Source organism: Pristiophorus japonicus, chromosome 6, assembly GCF_044704955.1.
Source record: "Pristiophorus japonicus isolate sPriJap1 chromosome 6, sPriJap1.hap1, whole genome shotgun sequence".
Taxonomy (NCBI): Eukaryota; Metazoa; Chordata; class Chondrichthyes; family Pristiophoridae; genus Pristiophorus; species Pristiophorus japonicus.
Genome location: NC_091982.1, coordinates 67,028,666 through 67,044,995, shown reverse-complemented (window position 1 = coordinate 67,044,995; position 16,330 = coordinate 67,028,666). Strand labels below are relative to the sequence as shown.

Below are 16,330 nucleotides of genomic sequence, written 5' to 3'. Positions count from 1 at the left end.
ATCTTCTGGAATTTTTTGAGGATGCAACTGGCAAAGTGGACAAGGAAGAACCAGTGGATGTGGTGTATTTGGAATTTCAAAAGGCTTTTGACAAGGTTGCACACAAGAGATTGGTGTGCAAAATCAAAGCACATGGTATTGGGGGTAATATACTGACGTGGATAGGGAACTGGTTGGCAGACAGGAAGCAGAGAGTCGCGATAAACGGGTCCTTTTCAGAATGGCAGGCAGTGACTAGTGGAGTGCCGCAGGGCTCAGTGCAGGGACCCCAGCTCTTTACAATGTACATTAACGATTTAGATGAAGGAATAGAGTGTAATATCTCCAAGTTTGCGGATGACACTAAACTGGGTGGCGGTGTGAGCTGTAAGGAGGACGCTAAGAGGCTGCAGGGTGACTTGGACAAGTTAGGTGAGTGGGCAAATGCATGGCAGATGCGGATAAATGTGAGGTTATCCATTTTGGGGGCAAAAACACGAAGGCAGAGTATTATCTGAATGGCGGCAGACTAGGAAAAGGGGAGGTGCAATGAGACCTGGGTGTCATGGTTCATCAGTCATTGAAAGCACGCAGGTACAGAAGGCGGTAAAGAAGGCAAATGGTATGTTGGCCTTCATAGCTAGGGGATTTGAATATAGAAGCAGGGAGGTCTTAATGCAATTGTACAGGGCCTTACTGAGGCCTCACCTGGAATATTGTGTTCAGTTTTGGTCTCCTAGTCTGAGGAAGGACGTTCTTGCTATTGAGGGAGTGCAGCGAAGGTTCACCAGACTGATTCCAGGGATGGCTGGGCTGTCATATGAGGAGAGAATGGATCAACTGGGGCTTTATTCACTGGAGTTTAGAAGGATGAGAGGCGATCTCATAGAAACATATAAGATTCTGACGGGACTGGACAGCATCGATGCGGGAAGAATGTTCCCGATGTTAGGGAAGTCCAGAACCAGGAGACATAGTCTTAGGATAAGTGGTTGGCCATTTAGGACAGAGATGAGGAGAAACTTCTTCACTCAGAGAGTTGTTAACCTGTGGAATTCCCTGCCGCAGAGAGTTGTTGATGCCAGTTAACTGGATATATTCAAGAGGGAGTTAGATATGGCCCTTACGGTTAAGGGGATCAAGGGGTATGGAGCGAAAGCAGAAAAGGGGTACTGAAGGAATGATCCGCCATGATCTTATTAAATGGCGGTGCAGGCTCGAAGGGACGAATGGCCTACTCCTGCACCTATTTTCTATGTTTCTATGTTTCTGTCTAACCTGTCCAATCCCGTCAGAATTTTATATGTTTCTATGAGATCCCCTCTCATTCGTCTAAATTCCAGTGAATATAAGCCTAGTCGATCCAGTTTTTCTTCATATGTCAGTGCTGCCATCCTGGGAATTAGCCTGATGAACCTTCGCTGCACTCCCTCAATTGGAAGAATGTCCTTCCTCAGATTAGGAGACCAAACCTGTACACAATATTCAAGGTGTGGCCTCACCAAGGCCCTGTACAACTGTAGTTAGACCTCCCTGCTCCTATACTCAAATCCTCTGGTCAGCAGATCACGGAATCAATGACCACGAATCTCTGGTGATTGTATGTCTAAAGTCAACTTTCTCTCAGCGGTGTGTCCTGTAGTTTTAGTTGGTTTTTGTTGCGTAATAAAACAGACACTGGCTTAAGCCTAAATTTAGTGCCACGTGTTGTCCTTTCCCACTATAAGTTCCAAGGTCTAAGAATCAGGGTAGAGTGAACAACAAACACCCTACAGGCTCATCGTGCCTGTGCCGGCTCTGTGAAAGAGCGATCTAATTCGTCCCACTCTCCCCGCTCTATCCCCAGAGGCGAGCACGTTTTTTCTTTTCAAGTATTTATCCAATTTCCTTTTGAAAGTTACTATTGAATCTGCTCCCACCGCCCTTTCAGGCAGCGCGTTCCCGATCACAACAACTCGCTGCGTAAAAACATTCTTCTCATGTCTCCTCTGGTTCTTTTGCCAATTACCTTAAATCTGTGTCCTCTGGTTACCGACCCTCCTGCCACTGGAAACAATTTCATCTTAATTACCCTATCAAAACCCCTCATAATCTTGAACACCTTCATCAAATCCCCCCTTCACCTTCTCTGCTCTAAAAGAACAATCCCAGCATCTCCAGTCTCTCCACATTGAGATCCCTGATACCAGTCTCGGAAACCTCCTCTGCACATTCTCCAAGGCTTTGATGTCAAAGAGTTTCACTGCCCAAGGTAGGCTTTCTATAAACAGAAAGTCGAACATGCTCCACCAATGTTCCCTCTAATTTGTTTAGGGTGTGCAACTCCTTTAAGAGGCTGCTCAGCTGAACGGGAACTTTGTGCTCCACTACATTCAATTCCTGAAGCTGGAATTCTAGAAATGCAATGTGGACAAGGTGTCCTTGTAGAGAGGAGGCTGTCATACTGAACCTACCATCACCACTCGAGAGAACGCTGGGCGATTCAGCTGTATGCCATGCGTCATTTACTGGTCAGCTGCATGTGTCAGTAATGGGTCAGAGCATAGTGCTCTCATCTCGGAGCCAGAAGGTCGTGGGTTCAACTCCCACTCCAGAGACCTGAGCACAAAATCTAGGCTGACACTCCCAGTGCAATACTGAGGAAGCGCCGTACTGTCAGAGGGGCAGTACTGAGGGAGCGCTGCACTGTCAGAGTGTAAGTACTGAGGGAGCACTGCACTGTTGGAGGGGCAGTATTGATGGAGTGCCACACTGTCAGAGGAGCAGTACTGAGGGAGCGCCGCAGTGTCGGAGGGGCAGTACTGAAGGAGTGCCGCACTGTTGGAGGGGCAGTACTGAGGGAGCGCCGCACTGTCAGAGTGTAAGTACTGAGGGAGCACTGCACTGTTGGAAGGGCAGTATTGATGGAGTGCCACACTGTCAGAGGAGCAGTACTGAGGGAGCGCCGCAGTGTCGGAGGGGCAGTACTGAGGGAGTGCCGCACTGTTGGAGGGGCAGTACTGAGGGAGCGCTGCACTGTCGGAGGAGCAGTACTGAAGGAGTGCCGCACTGTCGGAGGAGCAGTACTGAGGGAGCGCTGCACTGTCGGAGGGGCAGTACTGAGGGAGTGCCACACTGTCGGAGGGGCAGTACTGAGGGAGTGCTGCACTATCGGAGGGGCAGTTCTGAGGGAGTGCTGCATTGTTGGAGGGGCATTACTGAGGGAGCGCTGTGCTGGCATTGCCGACAGTATGTGGGGGCGGCTGAATTTTACCTGATTAAATATGGTAAAATCAAAGTGATGAATTCCTTGACTCTGGAACATGCATCGCCATGACAATAATATTTCCTACCCTTACTTGGGCTCATTTCTCAGTGAGTGTTTCAAGATTGGGGATATCCCAATTAATTAGTTTTAGAAATGTCAAAGAGCTAGCCTATGAGCAGGGAGATGTCAAAATAAAAATTCCTGTGAGTGATGTGGTCACTCGGATTGCTTAACTCATAACTCGCGTAACAGTCCTACGTCAGCTCTGTCGAGGAAGGTGCTCACACATTAACTTTAATGCATTTTAAAACCTTCATTAAAACAGAGAGATGAATTTGATATGAACATAAGATAACGGCTAGGCTTCCCGAACCTTCACAACCGGTCATGAAAAGTCTAGTCAATGTCACTCACAGTATTGCAGGCTGATACCTCTGAGAGAACAGATTATTCAGGCACATTGTTTACCCTTTGACAATGCTAATGGCACGATAAGAAACAATTTCTGATCTTTGGAATAAAGATCTATATGGTTTTAGCTGCTAGTCTAATATTTATTTAAGCGTTCTTTGAAGAAAATGCACTATCTTGTACAGATAAGAACAACCTCGCATCTCTCTCACTGAGAATACATTATGGGCACCCATCCTTGCAGATGTGCTGGTATATGCCTGTGGAACTTCGACAGTTACTCACACTCGAGATGCTATGTGTGATGATGAGGATGTGGTTCGGATGGCAAAAGCATAATCCCCAAGAACCTGCTCTCCAATTTCAATGGTGCTGTTTTATTATTCAGAGTCTCGGAAAGAAGGTGGGAAATGCATCTCCAAATAAAAAGTGACAAACAATGTTTTATAGATAATGATACTGCAGTAACCATCGAAGGCAAAACAAGTATCACCGCACGCACTTACTGTCACAGGATCATGTGTGCCAATGCGGTAAAGGCAACTTGGGATGTTGTTGATCCAGTTAAGACCACAGCAGAGGAAAAGCTCAATCATGGAATCATAGAAAAATTATGATGCAGAAGGAGGCCATTCGGCCCATCATGTCCATGCCGGTCTAAAAAGAGCTACCCAGCCTAATCCCACCTTCCAGCACTAGGTCCGTAGCCCTGTAGGTCACGGCACTTCAGGTGCATATCCAAGTACCTTTTAAATGCAATGAAGGTTTCTGCCTCTACCACCCTCAGGCAGTGGGTTCCAGACCCCCACCACCCTCTGGGTGAAGAAATTATTCCTCATCTCCCCTCTAAATATTCAGATTTATAACCTTAAACTTGAACAAAATGCATGGCTACCCGTCCAATTGTTATTGCAAAAAATTCAAGCTGAAGGCTGGCATAAACTGGGCATGTTTTTTAATGTAATGCATCAATTAAAGGCAAAACATATTTAACCAAGCACTATCACACTTTCCGTTTGAGTATATTATGATGAGGGACTTTAATTAGAAGAAGAATTTCAAAATCTCCACTGGTTTCTATCTTCCTGCACTCTAGACCCAGTAGGTTTACATGTTTGTAGCGTTATAACTCGAGTCGCAGTCGGACAATGGATGACCTTCTCATGAGTACATATAACTATCCTCTATCCATGGCTTCAGTGCGAGTCAGTCAGCGTGCGAAGGCACTAAATGTTTAGCCGCTAATATCAATAATAACTTTAACACATTCCCCCACAATTACTCCAGTAATTCCAAGATTTTTGCACACTGCATTGCTCAGATAACTACCAATTTCAATATTAGAGATGAAAGCTAAGGTTGTTCTCCTTAGAGCAGCGACGGTTATGGGGAGATTTGATAGAGGTGTTCAAAGTTATGAGGGGTTTTATGGAGTAAATAAGGAGAATGAAGAGTCAGTAGTGAGAGGATACCGATTTAAGGTAATTGGCTAAAGAACCAGAGGGGGAGATGAGGAGAATGTGTTTACGCAGCGAGTTGTTATGATCGGGAACGCGCTGCCTGAAAGGGCAGTGGGAGCAGATTCAATAATAACTTTCAAAAGGGAATTGGATAAATACGTGAAAAGGAAATAAAACGTAGGGTTATAGGGAAAGAGCAGGGGGAGTGGGACTAATTGGATCGCTCTACTAAAGAGCCGACACAGGCACGATGGGCCGAGTGGCCTCCTTCTGTGCTGTAAGATTCTATTAAAAAAATCCACGCACAGGCATCTACCACCCTTCAATTGGAGTTCAGGACTGGAACATCAGGTCCTTCATTGAAACATCTGTGAACTCATGTGGAAGCAAGTCATCCTGGTTCCAGGGACCGCCTGTGATGATGATGAAGATTCGATATGATCAGCAAAACTATGAAGCATGGCATCAACCATTACACAGATGAATAAACAGAGACTTGGTATTGTTACAAGACAAACTTTTCTAGTATGTCACAGCATGGCTACCCTTCCACCGTATGAAAATGGAGATAACCAAGGGCTACATGGTGAATATTTGAGACATACTGGTGAGATTTACCAACTGAATTTGCTTGGCAAAGCTTGGATAATTTAGATTCAGATATATCCTTAGGTAGCACCAATGCTGTTAAGAGGTCAAATTCAAAGAGGGGTTAATATATTCATGCTTTGTGTATGTACAGACAGCGGGTACCATGTAGCTACTCTTTCATCAATCTGGGGCTTTGAATGCATTAATATAATTATATAATGAAATATTCCTGTGAAAGTATGATGGATGAACCATTTTCAGTTGACTTCTCTTCTTCAGAAACCTTCTGACGAAATGTCATCGACCTGAAACATTAACCCTGCATTTCCCTCTCCACAGATGCTGCCTGACCCGCTGAGCCCTGAGCTGAGCACCATACCCACTGTATCACCGAGACTGCCTACTCCTACCTCTGTAACATCACCCGTCTCCGCCCCTGCCTCAGCTCATCCAGTGCTGAAACCCTCATCCATAACTTTGTACCTCCAGACTCGACGATTCCAATGCTCTCCTGGCCTGCCTCCTACCTTGCAGCCTCCGTAAACTTGAATTCATTCAAAGCTCTACTGCCCGTGTCCTAACTCGCACCAAGTCCCGCTCACCCATCACCCACTGTGCTCGCTGCCTGTGTCCTAACTCACACCAAGTCCCACTCACCCATCACCCCCTGTGCTCAATGTCCGAGCTCGCACTAAGTCCTGCTCACCCAGCACCTCCTGTGCTCGCTGCCCGTGTCCTAACTCACACCGAGTTCCACTCACCTGTCACCCCGTGCCCCGTGTCCTAACTTGCACCAAGTCCCGCTCACCCATCACCCCCTGTGCTCGCTGCCCCGTGTCCTAACTCGCACCAAGTCCCACTCACCCACCACCCTCTGTGCTCGCTGCCTCATGTCCTAACTCGCGCCGAGTCCCGCTCACCCATCACCCTTATGCTCACTGCCCCGTGTCCTAACTCGCACGAAGTCCCGCTCACTCATCACCCCCTGTGCTCAATGTCCTAACTCACACCAAGTCCCGCCCCCCCATCACTCCTGTGCTCACTGCCCATGTCCTAACTCACAACAAGTCCCGCTCACCCATCACCACTTGTGCTCACTGACCCGTGTCCTAACTCGCACCGAGTCCCACTCACCCATCACCCACTGTGCTCGCCTCCCCGTGTCCTAACTCGCACCAAGTCCCGCTCACCCATCACCCCCTGTGCTCACTGACCCGTGTCCTAACGCGCATCAAGAATCCGCTCACCCATCACCCCCTGTGCTCACTGCCCCATGTCCTAACTTGCACCGAGTCCACTCACCCATCACCCCCTGTGCTCGCCTCCCCATGTCCTAACTCACACCAAGTCCCGCTCACCCATCACCCCCTGTGCTCACTGCCCGTGTCCTAACTCGCACCAAGTCCCGCTCACCCATCACCCCCTGTGCTCACTGCCCCGTGTCCTAATTTGCACTGAGTCCCGTTCACCCCTGTGCTCGCTGACCCACATTGGCTCCCAGTCTGAGTTTTCTAACAGTTGGTTTTTATTTCAGGAATCCAGCCTCTGCAATTATTTTTGTCTTCTCTTCTTCTCTATCCTCAATGTATTTTCTTTTTGAAGCAGTGGGGGATGTAAGGCTACAGGGAGAGCGTCAGGCACTGGGATTTGATGCGTTGTCTCTAACCAAGAGCTGACAACAACAGCCCGAATGACCACCTTCTGTGCTGTAAACTTCAATGGTGTTTCCGTTACTTTGATTTGTCAGTAAATTTGCAAAACCTGCCATTGGGAGGGAGCGATAACAACATCTCCAAGAGTTGCATCGAATGAAATACTAAGGCCAGTACACATCTCCCTTTAGCTGATCATCACTGTGAAATCTAACGTGAAATAAATTAATTTTTAATGCAGTGTGCAATGTTTGATTTTTCTCCTTGCAATAAGAGCTATTTGACCCACAATTCCAGATGACATCTGCACACTTCCCAGTTTTATTTATGCAAGTTTACAGTTTGAATGTAAAGGCTGTTTTATGTCAGAGAATGCTGCCTATCCTCTCCACGCAATCATGTGATATTCAAATTGTGAGGCTGAAACTGATTAGCACACTTGTGTTCTTAATGTGATGTCATAAGTTGTGCACACACGATAATGTTTTATTTTTAATTTATGCCAATGCAAATACAACACTCGTCCTGGGCACTACCTTGGGTTGATGTGAAGGAGGTTGTTGCGCAAGACTACACTGCTACTAACTGGAGAACTGGTGCATAAATGCAATACTTACAAATGCCACAAACATATTTGCAAGTTGCCCTCAATTTGCACAATTATATCAAAGCGAAAATCTCTAGATGGTGTTGCGAACTCATTCTCCATTTACAAAAAATCCTACCCTTTGGGTTTCTTCACTGTAGGTGGAAGTATACAGGTTCCAATGTGATGTGCTGCTCACTGATAGGCGGGGATTTGGGTTTGTGACGTTTAATGTGCCATATTCTGATATGGGAGTGGAGCTAATGGCGGGCGTCCTTGGATTGTAACTCTGTAGGGCTGGGGAATGGAATACCCTGCCGCTGGGCATTTTGGGAGGGGATGTAAGGGATCAGAGATTGGAGCTCAACAAGGGTGGTGAGCGGGGTTACTGGGGGAGCAGAGCGTGGGGCTAGAGGGGGAGCAGAGCGCGGGGCCACAGGGGGAGCAGGGCGCGGGGCCACAGGGGAAGCAGGGCGCGGGGCCACAGGAGGAGCAGGGCGCGGGGCCACAGGGGGAGCAGAGTGTGGGGCTACAGGGGGAGCAGGGCGCGGGGCCACAGGGGGAGCAGGGCGCGGGGCCACAGGGGGAGCAGGGCGCGGGGCCACAGGAGGAGCAGGGCCTGGGGCCACAGGAGGAGCAGGGCGCGGGGCCAAAGGGGGAGCAGGTCGCGGGGCCACAGGGGGAGCAGGTCGCGGGGCCACAGGGGGAGCAGGGCGCGGGGCCACAGGGCGCGGGGCCACAGGGGGAGCAGTGCGCGGGGCTACAGGGGGAGCAGAGCGGGGGCCATGAGGGGGGGGGTGGGGCACGGGGCCACAGGGGGAGCAAGGCACGGGGCTACAGGGGGAACAGGGCGCGGGGCTACAGGGGGAGCAGGGCACAGGGCTACAGGGGGAGCAGGGCAAGGGGCCACAGGGGGAGCAGAGCACGGGGATTAGGGGAGCAGAGTGCGGGGCCACAGGGGGAGCAGAGTGTGGGGCTACAGGGGGAGCAGTGCGCGGGGCTACAGGGGGAGCAGTGCGCGGGGCTACAGGGGGAGCAGAGCACGGGGCCATGGGGGGGGCGGAGCGTGGGGCTACAGGGGGAGCAGGGCACGGGGCTACAAGGGGAGCAGAGCGCAGGGCCACAGGGGGAGCAGTGCGCGGGGCCACAGGGGGAGCAGAGCACGGGGATTAGGGGAGCAGAGTGCGGGGCCACAGGGGGAGAAGAGTGTGGGGCTACAGGGGGAGCAGGGCGCGGGGCCACAGGGGGAGCAGGGCCCGGGGCCACAGGGGGAGCAGGGCGCGGGGCCACAGGGGGAGCAGGGTGCGGGGCCAAAGGGGGAGCAGGTTGCGGGGCCACAGGGGGAGCAGGGCGCGGGGCCACAGGGGGAGCAGGGCCCGGGGCCACAGGGGGAGCAGGGCGCGGGGCCACAGGGGGAGCAGGGCCCGGGGCCACAGGGGGAGCAGGGCGCGGGGCCACAGGGGGAGCAGGGCGTGGGGCCACAGGTGGAGCAGGGCGCGGGGCCACAGGGGGAGCAGGGCGCGGGGCCACAGGGGGAGCAGGGCGCGGGGCCACAGGGGGAGCAGAGCATGGGGCCACGGGGGGGGAGCGGGGCACGGGGCTACAGGGGGAGCAGGGCATGGGGCTACAGGGGGAAAAGGGCACGGGGCTACAGGGGGAGCAGGGCACGGGGCTACAGGGGGAGCAGGGCACGGGACCACAGGGGGAGCAGTGTGCGGGGCCACAGGGTGAGCAGTGCGCGGGGCCACAGGGGGAGCAGAGCGCGGGGCAACAGGGGGAGCAGAGCGCGGGGATTAGGGGCGGAGCGCGGGGTTTGGGGGGGGCGAAGCACAGGGTTAATGGGGTGTGGGGCGTAGGGTTAAGGGGGTGCGGAGCGTGGGGCTACAGGGGGAGCAGAGCGCGGGGATTAGGGGGTGCAGAGCGTGGGGCTACAGGGGGAGCAGTGCGCGGGGCCACAGGGAGAGAAGAGCATGGGGATTAGGGGAGCAGAGTGCGGGGCCACAGGGGGAGCAGAGTGTGGGGCTACAGGGGGAGCAGAGCGCGGGGCTACAGGGGGAACAGTGCGCGGGGCTACAGGGGGAGCAGAGCACGGGGCCATGGGGGGGGGCGGAGCGTTTTGGGGGGGGCAGAGCGTGGGGCTACAGGAGGAGCAGTGCACTGGGCAACAGGGGGAGCAGTGCGCGGGGCCACAGGGGGAGCAGAGTGCGGGGCTACAGAGGGAGCAGAGCGTGGGGCTACAGGGGGAACAGAGCGTGGGGTTACAGGGGGAGCAGAGCGCGGGGATTAGGGGAGCAGAGTGCGGGGCCACAGGGGCAGCAGAGTGTGGGGCTACAGGGGGAACAGGGCGCGGGGCTACAGGGGGACCAGAGCGTGGGGCTACAGGGGGAGCAGAGCGCGGGGCTACAGGGGGAGCAGAGCACGGGGCTACAGGGGGAGCAGAGTGCGGGGCTACAGAGGGAGCAGAGCGTGGGGCTACAGGGGGAACAGAGCGTGGGGTTACAGGGGGAGCAGAGCGCGGGCTTACAGGGGGAGCAGAGCACGGGGCTACAGGGGGAGCAGAGTGCGGGGATTAGGGGCGGAGCGCGGGGTTTGGGGGGGGCGAAGCGCGAGGTTAAGGGGGTGTGGGGCGTAGGGTTAAGGGGGTGCGGAGCGTGGGGCTACAGGGGGAGCAGAGTGCGGGGATTAGGGGGTGCAGAGCGCGGGGCTACAGGGGGAGCAGTGCGCGGGGCCACAGGGGGAGCAGAGTGCGGGGATTAGGGGGAGCAGAGTGTGGGGCTACAGGGGGAGCAGAGCGCGGGGCTACAGGGGGAGCAGAGTGTGGGGCTACAGTGGGAGCAGAGCGTGGGGCTACAGGGGGAGCAGAGTGTGGGGCTACAGGGGGAGCAGAGTGTGGGGCTACAGTGGGAGCAGAGCGTGGGGCTACAGGGGGATCAGAGTGTGGGGCTACAGGGGGATCAGAGTGTGGGGCTACAGGGGGAGCAGAGTGTGGGGCTACAGGGGGATCAGAGTGTGGGGCTACAGGGGGAGCAGAGTGTGGGGCTACAGTGGGAGCAGAGTGTGGGGCTACAGTGGGAGCAGAGCGTGGGGCTACAGGGGGGGCAGAGTGTGGGGCTACAGGGGGAGCAGAGTGTGGGGCTACAGGGGGAGCAGAGTGTGGGGCTACAGTGGGAGCAGAGCGTGGGGCTACAGGGGGATCAGAGTGTGGGGCTACAGGGGGATCAGAGTGTGGGGCTACAGGGGGAGCAGAGTGTGGGGCTACAGGGGGATCAGAGTGTGGGGCTACAGGGGGAGCAGAGTGTGGGGCTACAGTGGGAGCAGAGTGTGGGGCTACAGTGGGAGCAGAGCGTGGGGCTACAGGGGGGGCAGAGTGTGGGGCTACAGGGGGAGCAGAGTGTGGGGCTACAGGGGGAGCAGAGCGCAGGGCCACAGGGGGAGCAGTGCGCGGGGCCACAGGGGGAGCAGAGCACAGGGATTAGGGGAGCAGAGTGCGGGGCCACAGGGGGAGCAGAGTGTGGGGCTACAGGGGGAGCAGAGCGCGGGACCACAGGGGGAGCAGAGCGTGCGGCTACAGGGGGAGCACAGCGCGGGGCTACAGGGGGAGCACAGCGCGGGACTACAGGGGGAGCAGAGTGTGGGGCTACAGGGGGAGCAGAGTGTGGGGCTACAGGGGGAGCAGAGTGTGGGGCTACAGGGGGAGCAGAGTGTGGGGCAACAGGGGGAGCAGAGCATGGGGCTACAGGGGGAGCAGAGTGTGGGGCTACAGGGGGAGCAGAGCATGGGGCTACAGGGGGAGCAGAGCGTGGGGCTACAGGGGGAGCAGAGTGTGGGGCTACAGGGGGAGCAGAGCGTGGGGCTACAGGGGGAACAGAGCGTGGGGCTACAGGGGTAACAGAGCGTGGGGCTACAGGGGGAGCAGCGCACGGGGCTACAGGGGGAACAGAGCGTGGGGTTACAGGGGGAGCAGAGCATGGGGCTACAGGGGGAGCAGAGCGCGGGGATTAGGGGGAGCAAAGCGTGGGGTCACAATGGGAGCAGAGCACGGGGCTACAGGGGAGGTGGAGCGCGCGGTTTGGGGGTGGAGCGCGGGGTTTGGAGTGGGGCGAAACGTGGGGTTAAGGGGGTGCGGAGCGCAGGGCTACAGGAGGAGCAAAGCGCGGTGCTACAGGGGGAGCAAAGCGCGGTGCTACAGGGGGAGCAGAGCGTGGGGATTGGGGGCAGAGCGCAGGGATTGGGGGGTGGAGCACGGAGCTACAGGAGGAGCAGAGTGCGGGGATTGTGGGCGGGGATTAGGTTGGCGGAGCACGGGGCTACAGGGGGAGCAGAGCGCGGGGATTGGGGGCGGAGCGCGGGGATTAGGGGGGCCGAGCATGGGGCTACAGGGGAAGCAGAGCGTGGGGATTGGGGGTGGAGCGCGGGGATTAGGGGGGCGGAGCACGGGGCTACGGGGGAGCAGAGTGCGGGGTTACAGGGGGAGCAGGCCATGGGGCCACAGGAGGAGCAGGGCGCGGGGCCAAAGGGGGAGCAGGTCGCGGGGCCACAGGGGAAGCAGGGCGCGGGGCCACAGGGGGAGCAGGGCACGGGGCCACAGGGGGAGCAGGGCCTGGGGCAACAGGGGGAGCAGGGCGCGGGGCCACAGGGGGAGCAGGGCCTGGGGCCACAGGGGGAGCAGGGCGCGGGGCCACAGGGGGAGCAGGGCGCGGGGCCACAGGGCGCGGGGCCACAGGGGGAGCAGTGCGCGGGGCTACAGGGGGAGCAGAGCGCGGGGCCATGGGGGGGGGGGGGGGCACGGGGCTACAGTGGGAGCAAGGCACGGGGCTACAGGGGGAACAGGGCGCGGGGCTACAGGGGGAGCAGGGCACGGGGCTACAGGGGGAGCAGGGCAAGGGGCCACAGGGGGAGCAGAGCACGGGGATTAGGGGAGCAGAGTGCGGGGCCACAGGGGGAGCAGAGTGTGGGGCTACAGGGGGAGCAGAGCGCGGGGCTACAGGGGGAGCAGTGCGCGGGGCTACAGGGGGAGCAGAGCATGGGGCCATGGGGGGGGCGGAGCGTGGGGCTACAAGGGGAGCAGGGCACGGGGCTACAAGGGGAGCAGAGCGCAGGGCCACAGGGGGAGCAGTGCGCGGGGCCACAGGGGGAGCAGAGCGCGGGGATTAGGGGAGCAGAGTGCGGGGCCACATGGGGAACAGCGTGTGGGGCTACAGGGGGAGCAGTGCGCGGGGCCACAGGGGGAGCAGGGCACGGGGCCACAGGGGGAGCAGGGTGCGGGGCCAAAGGGGGAGCAGGGCGCGGGGCCACAGGGGGAGCAGGGCGCGGGGCCACAGGGGGAGAAGGGCACGGGGCCAAAGTGGGAGCAGGTCGCGGGGCCACAGGGGGAGCAGGGCGCGGGGCCACAGGGGGAGCAGGGCGCGGGGCCACAGGGGGAGCAGGGCGCGGGGCCACAGGGGGAGCAGGGCGCGGGGCCACAGGGGGAGCAAGGCGCGGGGCCACAGGGGGAGCAGGGCGCGGGGCCACAGGGGGAGCAAGGCGCGGGGCCACAGGGGGAGCAGGGCGCGGGGCCACAGGGGGAGCAGGGCGCGGGGCCACAGGGGGAGCAGGGCGCGGGGCCACAGGGGGAGCAGAGCGCGGGGCCACGGGGGGGGGGGGGCACGGGGCTACAGGGGGAGCAGGGCACGGGGCCACAGGGGGAAAAGGGCACGGGGCTACAGGGGGAGCAGGGCACGGGGCTACAGGGGGAGCAGGGCACGGGGCCACAGGGGGAGCAGAGCGCGGGGATTAGGGGAGCAGAGTGCGGGGCCACAGGGGGAGCAGTGTGTGGGGCTACAGGGGGAACAGGGCATGGGGCTACAGGGGGACCAGAGCGTGGGGCTACAGGGGGAGCAGAGCGCGGGGCTACAGGTGGAGCAGAGCGCGGGGCTACAGGGGGAGCAGAGTGCGGGGCTACAGAGGGAGCAGAGCGTGGGGCTACAGGGGAAACAGAGCGTGGGGTTACAGGGGGAGCAGAGCGCGGGGCTACAGGGGGAGCAGAGCACGGGGCTACAGGGGGAGCAGAGTGCGGGGTTTAGGGGCGGAGCGCGGGGTTTGGGGGGGGCGAAGCGCGAGGTTAAGGGGATGTGGGGCGTAGGGTTAAGGGGGTGCGGAGCGTGGGGCTACAGGGGGAGCAGAGCGCGGGGATTAGGGGGTGCAGAGCGCGGGGCTACAGGGGGAGCAGTGCGCGGGGCCACAGGGGGAGCAGAGTGCGGGGATTAGGGGGAGCAGAGTGTGGGGCTACAGGAGGAGCAGAGCGCGGGGCTACAGGGGGAGCAGAGTGTGGGGCTACAGTGGGAGCAGAGCGTGGGGCTACAGGGGGAGCAGAGTGTGGGGCTACAGGGGGAGCAGAGTGTGGTGCTACAGTGGGAGCAGAGCGTGGGGCTACAGGGGGAGCAGAGTGTGGGGCTACAGGGGGAGCAGAGTGTGGGGCTACAGTGGGAGCAGAGTGTGGGGCTACAGTTGGAGCAGAGCGCGGGGCTACAGGGGGAGCAAAGTGTGGGGCTACAGGGGGAGCAGAGTGTGGGGCTACAGGGGGAGCAGAGCGTGGGGCTACAGGGGGAGCAGAGCGCGGGACCACAGGGGCAGCAGTGCGCGGGGCCACAGGGGGAGCAGAGCACAGGGATTAGGGGAGCAGAGTGCGGGGCCACAGGGGGAGCAGAGTGTGGGGCTACAGGGGGAGCAGAGCGCGGGACCACAGGGGGAGCAGAGCGTGCGGCTACAGGGGGATCACAGCGCGGGGCTACAGGGGGAGCACAGCGCGGGGCTACAGGGGGAGCAGAGTGTGGGGCTACAGGGGGAGCAGAGTGTGGGGCTACAGGGGGAGCAGAGTGTGAGGCTACAGGGGGAGCAGAGCGTGGGGCTACAGGGGGAGCAGAGCGTGCGGCTACAGGGGGAGCAGAGTGTGGGGCTACAGGGGGAGCAGAGTGTGGGGCTACAGTGGGAGCAGAGCGTGGGGCTACAGGGGGAGCAGAGTGTGGGGCTAGAGGGGGAGCAGAGTGTGGGGCTACAGGGGGAGCAGAGCATGGGGCTACAGGGGGAGCAGAGTGTGGGGCTACAGGGGGAGCAGAGCATGGGGCTACAGGGGGATCAGAGTGTGGGGCTACAGGGGGAACAGAGCGTGGGGCTACAGGGGTAACAGAGCGTGGGGCTACAGGGGGAGCAGCGCACGGGGCTACAGGGGGAACAGAGCGTGGGGTTACAGGGGGAGCAGAGCATGGGGCTACAGGGGGAGCAGAGCGCGGGGATTAGGGGGAGCAGAGCGTGGGGTCACAATGGGAGCAGAGCACGGGGCTACAGGGGAGGTGGAGCGCGGGGTTTGGGGGTGGAGCGCGGGGTTTGGAGTGGGGCGAAACGTGGGGTTAAGGGGGTGCGGAGCGCAGGGCTACAGGAGGAGCAAAGCGCGGGGCTACAGGGGGAGCAAAGCGCGGGGCTACAGGGGGAGCAGAGCGTGGGGATTGGGGGCAGAGCGCAGGGATTGGGGGGTGGAGCACGGAGCTACAGGAGGAGCAGAGTGCGGGGATTGTGGGCGGGGATTAGGTTGGTGGAGCACGGGGCTACAGGGGGAGCAGAGCGTGGGGATTGGGGGTGGAGCGCGGGGATTAGGGGGGCGGAGCACGGGGCTACGGGGGAGCAGAGTGCGGGGTTACAGGGGGAGCAGAGCGCAGGGATTAGGAGGGCGGAGCTGGGGAGTTGAGGGCAAAGTGTCTGGAGGGGACAAAGTGGAGTTCAGACAGAATGAGAGCAGAGTGTGACTGGTGGGCATGGCATTGTAGGGGGCTTGGAAATGGAGCTCCCTGAGGAGAGGGGGCCTTGGGTGTGTAGCACCCGAAGCTGGGGATCTGGTCTGGAGATCACAGCATAGAATCTGTAAATTAAAACCACCAGACTGCAAGAGAAATAGGAACTGACCTACTTAATAATGATGGGTGCAGGGAAATCTGAGAAAACAGGAATCTGAATCAATTTCCTCCTCCCCGCCACCCTTTGATATGCTTGTTCACTTTTCATCCAATCAGAAGGCAGTATTTGGGTTGTCGAATCGAAAGATGAAACTTTGGACACTACATTCACACGATCAGAACGCATCAAAGTGGTAGTTTGGGTACAAATCAATTTTGGAGACGAGATGCAACAATTTATCAAATAGAATCTCTACTGAACTGTCTCTACCCTGATATGCAGTATCCATTGCCATATATAAACACTGCAATAAAAGACCATTGTTTTGAACCAAATCAAGAGCTACTTTCTCTACTGGAAACAATTTAGTTTTATCTATTTAGCCAAGTTATCATAAACTAATACACTCATACAGTGCAGAAGGAGACCATTCGGCCCATCGAGCCTGTGCCGGCTCTGGGAAAGAGTGATCCCATTG

At 57.9% G+C, this 16,330-nt stretch overlaps 1 protein-coding gene across 3 annotated transcripts in view; it reads right to left on the bottom strand.

Annotated features, from left to right (window-relative positions):
- The window catches only part of fgf13a (fibroblast growth factor 13a), a 755,468-nt gene that overhangs the window by 231,365 nt on the left and 507,773 nt on the right, over positions 1-16,330 (bottom strand). The window lies entirely within an intron of this gene.